Source organism: Protopterus annectens, chromosome 7.part0 (assembly GCF_019279795.1).
Source record: "Protopterus annectens isolate FY-2018-M chromosome 7.part0, PAN1.0, whole genome shotgun sequence".
Classification (NCBI taxonomy): domain Eukaryota; kingdom Metazoa; phylum Chordata; order Ceratodontiformes; family Protopteridae; genus Protopterus; species Protopterus annectens.
Window position 1 is genome coordinate 74,411,792 of NC_056739.1, and position 7,118 is coordinate 74,418,909.

General features: G+C 41.1%; 1 protein-coding gene across 1 annotated transcript in view; it reads left to right on the forward strand.

The window, feature by feature from the left end:
- Positions 1-570: 570 nt before the first annotated feature.
- LOC122805887 (translocator protein-like) overlaps positions 571-7,118 on the forward strand; it is a 266,179-nt gene continuing 259,631 nt past the window's right edge. The window contains exon 1 of the mRNA XM_044076134.1: positions 571-705. The gene's annotated coding sequence lies outside the window, so the exon portion shown is untranslated. The remainder of the gene's footprint in view (positions 706-7,118) is intronic.

Genomic DNA, 7,118 nt, shown 5'->3' on the forward strand with positions numbered 1-7,118 from the left:
ATAATGTGGAACAAGAGGGCAAAATGTGGAACACATACTAATTGCTTACTAACAACTTCAACTAGGAAGGTCATAGGATCGTTACAATATGCTGGTTTTACTCATAAAGATCATCCTTTAATGAATTCATATGATTAATTTCTATTTACCATGGATTTAACTTAAAAAAATTCCTAACTGAATATGTGACAGACTCTTTCAGTGTGGAACTTTGAAGAACTTTGAGGAACATGAACTTTTTAAGACCCCCAAATGAGGTGCGTTCCTCGTAATGAGGTACACTTGAGAGGTATGGTTCTACTGTGTACAGGTGTGACAGTTTTCTGCTGCATAAACTACTTGTGTGTTAAATGCTAACATTAATGTTCTTGACATACTTTGGGATTACAGTTTGGCGAGTGACTGGTACATAGAGAAACTCCGCCCAACTCAAATGACAAATAGAAAGCAGCAAGAACAATGTCCTTTCTTTTTCCAAATCCGATTATTACTTTTCCTTGCTCAAACGGGTACTTCGGAAACAGGTTCTCCCTTTCTCCGTTATATAAGGCCCTTATCCGGAAGTGTTAACTTTCTTGGACTTGGCTGGTTGTTGTATAACGCTCTTAGTTTAAGCCCCGCCCTTATTTTTTGGTTATTATACAACTAAGAGGGAGAAAGCACTAATACTTTCTAGGTAAAGCTCAGCCCCGGAAGCTTTAACGGGTAAGATGATCATCGGGTATTTATGCTGTTACTGTTTACTGTCCCACTGGTTACAAGAAAAGGGGTTCTTATTTTGTATTTTAGATTGGAGATTGGTAAAAAAATCTGAATCCCCAGCGAAGGATTGTAATGAAGAGGGCACACAAAAACACACCTTTTTTGTGGTGGGTAGTTTTTACTTCTGTGCCTCGATTTCTGCTTAACTAACCTTCCTCTGATCGTCTTTGGTTAGGAGGCATAAGGTGAAGTCTAGCGAGACTCTTGGTTTTTGGTGCTGATGTGCTTTTGTTTTATGGCGCTTCAGCTTTTAACTTGGAATGACGCAATCGTGATGAATTTTTCGTAATTGGTGTTAATTTAGAAGACTTGAATGCAGTCTTGTTTGAGCTGTATAGAACCTTTAATGTCAACCGGGTTGAAGTGGGGACAGAGATTATGCTGCTTTTGTAGGACTCCTTAGGGCAGAGGGTATGGTATCCTCTGTTTTTGTGACTAAAACTCCCTAGCTACATATTAAAGGGGGACAAGTCCTCGCCTTTACTAACGTTTCCCAGACAAGAACTGTGGTTGTTTGAGTTGTTAACCCAAACCGTCTAGCATTTACCGAGGAAAGTTGTGATGTCTGTACTTTTCAAATCTTCCGTCAGCAAAATGTGTGCAACAGTTGATGGACAAAATGTGGGACCTTGCCCCGCAACTGTCAATCTCAAAAATCTGGGACACCACCTCTCTGGAGAACGTGGCTACCAACTTCATCTAGGAAGCTTCTAATTCCAGCTTTTCCTGGTCAGGGGTTGCCACAGCGGATCACCTGTCCGGTCATGATTGGCAGTGGAGTTTTACGGTGTCGAGTTGCTAGCCCGGTGCCCAACCTTCCACAGAAGGCACACACTCGCACCTAGGGCCAATTTAGAGTGTACAATCCGTCTACAGCATAGTGAAAATGTGCTGCTTTATACTTCTAAAACGCTCTTTTCATGACGTGAGAGTTACTGTTTTTCAAGGTTAAAGACCTTCTAAGACTGAATGGGGGACGGAATGCTCGTCATGATGAGGCGCGCTGTTTGCTCGTCTTTTGGTTGAAATTTCAGTCGAAACTTAAAGTCCCACTTTGCGAGGGAAAATGTAAAAATGGCAAATGTCCTGAGATATTCGGGCAAAAATATTTCCTATATTTTATGTAACAGTTGCATAAAACGGTTATTCTGTATCTAAAACCTCTAAATGTTATAAGAAACAGAATAAGCAACTAAAATGCTACAAGAATAAGCTTTTATTTAGGCAAAAACGTGAAGTTCTGTACCTTGTACTGGCCGTGGGTATGTTTTGACTTGCAAATCTGATGTTTGTACCACAATTGTCCCACTTTGAGCATTTGAAAAGGTGGCAACCCTACAGTCGATTTTTTTCCCAAAGCCTTATATAATAGGGTAGATACTTCTACCTAGCATCAGTGTTGAAGGAAGTAGTCCAAGCAGAGTTTGACACCGTTTAGCCAGGAGAGGGTGTCAGCATTGATGTTAAGAAGGCAGGTCTCTCCCAGTCTTGATTTGACTTTTAACCTCAAGCGTACATCACTTAGGGTTGCCACCTTTTCAAATGGCCAAAGTGGGACATTTTCGGGACACACATCATATTTTACAGGCCGGCACATACCCACGGTCAGTACAAAGGATAGAACTCAACTTTTTTTCCTAATTAAAAGCTTATTCTTGTAGCAGTTTAGTTGCTTATGTTTCTTGTGACATTTAGGTAGTTTAGATGCAGAAATAACTATTTTATGCAATTATTACATAAAATATGGGACATAATTATGTCCTACAATCTCAGGACATTTGCCCTTTGTAATATTTTTTGTCAGGACACAACTGCCCAAAGAGGGACCATCCCTGTCGAAGTGGGACAGGTGGTAACCCTAACATCACTCCCTGTTTGTTTAGCCTTTAACACATGTACACAGCTGTACTACTCCTGTTTCAGTTCAGTTGTACTTTACCTTTGGATATCAGGACTAGAAGGTATGAAGCAGTCTGTTCTACCATGTTTCAGCTTGACTCTTTTCATTATCAGGAGGAGTAGAAGATTTGCCGTAGCCTTTAATCTTGTCATAGGGTTGAAATGAAGGAAACCTCAGTCCATGTCTGCAGCCGAGGCAGTGTCGTAGGATGTGAAATGAGGACCTAGTTATGTCAGACAAATAGTATTTGTCACCTTCCTGTTCTCCTTGCTGCCTACCAAATTGCTCCCCTTTTTATGCCCTCTTCCATGGCTGAGAGCCATGCATTCCCCAGACAGGAGCAAATGGGTCAAACAAGTTTTATCTATTCCAGGAAGGAAGGCAAAAATGTAACATTAAGGAGCAGGATAGATGCCGGTCTTGAAGGAGGTCTCCGACCTGAGATTCTTGCTGTTGGTGCTGGTGGGTGTTCAGTTCTGTGGTGCTTCAACTTCTAACTTGGGATAACTCTTAGGTCATAGTTACAATTATCAGACTTGCTGTAACTGCATGGCTGGGGAAAGACTTGTTTGCTGTCGCATGTGAAGTTACTGGCTGAGTAGTACCAGTGCTGCTGTTTCATTTTGAGCTTACACAGTATGTTTCATAAGTAAACTTATACCCACTAAGTGTTGATGATGATGTGACATTTCTGCCTGTCGTTTGTCTTAAATGTGGTGATACACCTGCATGTGTGCTGTTCAAGGTCTTATGTTATGTGGATGGTTTACCACTTCATGGCCCTAGATGATATCTGCTTAGAAGCAGGAGTTTGCAGTAGTGTGTAATTTTTATTCTTGTCCAGCATTATTGGACTTTAATCAGGTTTTCCTGTGGTTAATGTTTAATTTGGTTGTTACAGTTTCTGTAGCTGAGCAGATGGTTAGAAGTAAAGCATTTGCCATGTGGTTCAGAGCTTCTGGACCCGACTGCACCCAGATAAGGCATTGGTTCAGTTAGCAGCACAGGTGCTATGGGGGAGGTGCTGGGAATGAAGTCCCAGTGTAGACTTGTACAGCCCCCCCCCCCCCAAAAACACTTTTGCACTGGAACCCCATCTTCGGGTAAGACTGGAATTGCAGATCTTATACTAAGGATGTGGTGTGTGGTGATGGGGTAAGACAGTGTTAAAGAATGTCTGCACAGGACTAGTTGGTATGTAGATATGAGTGTACACTTGCAAGATCCCAGTCTAGCAGGCATTGCACTATAACTTCCAGCCCATGGGGTAAGAATGTTGAGAATATTCAGAATCCTACCCCCTCCAGTGGAGTGAAAATGTTTCTGTGGCCTTGTTATAAAAATCAATGTGTAGTAAATGATGATTTAAGACATTTTGTCCATCTTGCTTAAAGACCAACTTTTTAATGTATCACATTTGCCTTCAGTGAAGAATACAATTTCACTACAGAAAACATGGCTTTATATTAAAATCAAGTGCAAAGAATTCCAGGAAGAGTATACCAGCAATTAATCAGATAGGGGGTGGGGATCAATTTCTGCCCTCTCTGTTTAATGGTTCATTGACTTTTCTAATTATGATACAGTAGTATATTAAAGGTTGGTGTCTTTAAGAAGTTTTGTTTGTATGTTACAAATACCTAAAGGTTGTAGTCCATTACCTACTTTGTGTGTTAATTTCTTTTGCAAAATATTTACTTTGACTACTAAAATCTGTCACATGCATGACTTTAAAACTCACTGCCACAGTACTTTCCTCCTTACTGTTTGCAGATGCTTCTGATGCCTAACTTTTGTTTTTCCCAGTCTTATCGATGTGGAACAACTTGCAGGACCATGTCAGGTTATTAACCACTGTTTGTGTCATGATCATCCTTTTCTTGAACTTCGAATTTAATTGGGTTTCACAAATGCTTTGAACCAGTATACAATGAACATTGTATATGACACAGTGAAGTATATTACCCCCATGGTTCACATTTGGTCAGTAATATGTTTGGACTTATCGTTTGTCTGGCAAGTCAGTGAAGATTGTATTCCCTAAATAATGAGACGAGTTTGATTTCATATCCTTTGGGGAAAGCATGGTAACACAGCTTTTTATTGTAACAACTTTCTACGTTTTATAAGAGCAGTATTTAAAAACTGTCCATATTTTTGGGTCTTTGTACCCCCCCCCCCAGTTATTTTTGAATTTGCCCAGATAATTTGCCCAGATTTCTTGTGCTAAGAGGTTATGTGGTATGTTTGTACTACAAAATCTCAGTACTAGTTCTAGTTTTTGGACATACTCTGGTTTTCTCTTTAATCACTTTCAAAACAAGATGGTAAGAAGACTGGTGAAGAGGACGAGGAATGTTGCTTATTGATTTTTAATTTGATATAGGCTAGTTTTGGAAATGCTTATTGTCAATGCAGTGGTCATTTTGCCAATTTAAAATATTCAGCAGTGTTTAGGTTTTTTATTCATTGATGTAGGGAAACCTTTAACCCAGGTATTGTGCAGTCTGGATCTGCATGCAAGTCTATGAGCATGTTGGCCGATGAAAATGCATGCCTCCTTTCCAATTAAACTGACATGGAATTTGACCGAAAGGGACGTGTGTTCATTTTGTCCTTATCTTTCCTTTTGAATGTTTTTCCAGGAAATGCATTTCTGTACATATGGCATTTCTGCTCCTTTGTAGTAAACTTTCTCTATCTAGTTCCACACAAGTTTAACTTAACGAGCCTTCATAGCATGTTGCGGATCAATTCCCACTTAATTGTGTGCTCTGGCAAATAGTAATATCCCATAAGGTAATGAGGATATAAAATGTGGTGAAAAAGTTTCTTCCAAGGGGGGGGGGGTCTGTCTGTATAGGCCTTATCCAATTCAGTTCTGATTTCTTTTCTAGGAATACCACAGACGGATAAATCCAAGTAATTCACTTCATTTTCATTTACTTCTAAGATAAATCAAACCTAACTTCTTGATCTTCTGTAACCTGCTGCCAAATGGACCCACGCTTTGCACAAGAATTTCAGACTATTGGACCCCTGTCATAAACAAGCTATATAATTGGAGGAAACTAGTACAGAAGAGAGTAAAATCCCAAGAAGGAAAGACATCCCTGATCAGTATCAGCAAGAAACTACGATCCCTCATAAAATCATCCAAGGCTAACTTTAAAAGAAAAATTGCCAAGGACTCCAAAGATAACCACAAAGCGTTTTTCAGCTATGTCAAGTACCTAAGTGGAAACTCTCAGATCTGCTCTGAGTTAGTGCAGAATTGCACAAAATACACTGAACTGACTGATATTGCCAACATTCTGGCAGACAGATTTAGTGCATACACTGAACTGACTGATATTGCCAACATTCTGGCAGACAGATTTAGTGCAAACTTCACCCCCTAAAGGGCCCATAACCATAACAAAAGAATGTACAGCCCCATCAGTCACTGACACACAGGTTAAAACAGCCCTATCCAAAGCCAAAACACAGCTTCAGTGGGACCGGATGGTGTTCCAGGCTGTGTCTTACACGAACTCCAAAATGAACTAACCCCTCATCTGAACACACTGTTCAAACTCAGCCTCTCTACAGACTACGGTGTTCAAACTCAGCCTCTCTACAGACTACGTACCCATAGTGGTGCACAGCAACAGTTCCGCTCCACAAAGGTGGAGCTACAACGGACCCCATGAACTATCGCCCTATAAGTCTGACTAGCCTGGTATGCAAGGCTATGGAGTGCGTCATCCTGGAACTCATTAACAGACATTGGGGACCTCCAAACATTGGACCCTACCCAGTTTGGCTTTAAGGGCAGATCATGCCTCCTAAACCTGGTGGACTACTTTTGAGACAGTTACCAAGGCTTTAGACGAGGGAAAGGATGTCCACACATCCTACCTAGACCTTGCAAACGCTTTCAGCACCATTTCCTATTCTGGTATTATAGACGAGCTCACCAGCCTGAGCATAAACCCCTATGTCACGAGATGGGTTGATAGAACCCAAACGGTGAGAGTTGCAGGCTCTAGGTCTGACTCTAAACCGGTTACAATTGGTGTCCCCCAGGGCTCAGTCCTGGGATCCCTCCTGTTCGGTGTATACTTCTCAGAAGTACAGGCAAGCACAGGAGGACTGTGGCTGACCAAGTTCGCAGACAACTGCAAACTGGGGGCCATAATTGACTCTCTGGCTGATGCAGACATCCTCCAGAAGGGTCTTGCTGAAACATATACCCGGTGTCAAAATCATGGCCTCAAGCTAAATGCCAAAAAGTGCAAAGTCACCCCCTTGGGGAAAAAACAAAGTACCCGCAAACCACATACGTGGTAGTCCCATAAATACAGAAAATGTAATAACGGATCTGGGGATCCAAGTAGTTGGTAATCTCTCCTTTGGTAATCATATTGCCAAGATGGTTAGAAAATCCTTCTATGTGGCCCACCTAATCACAAAA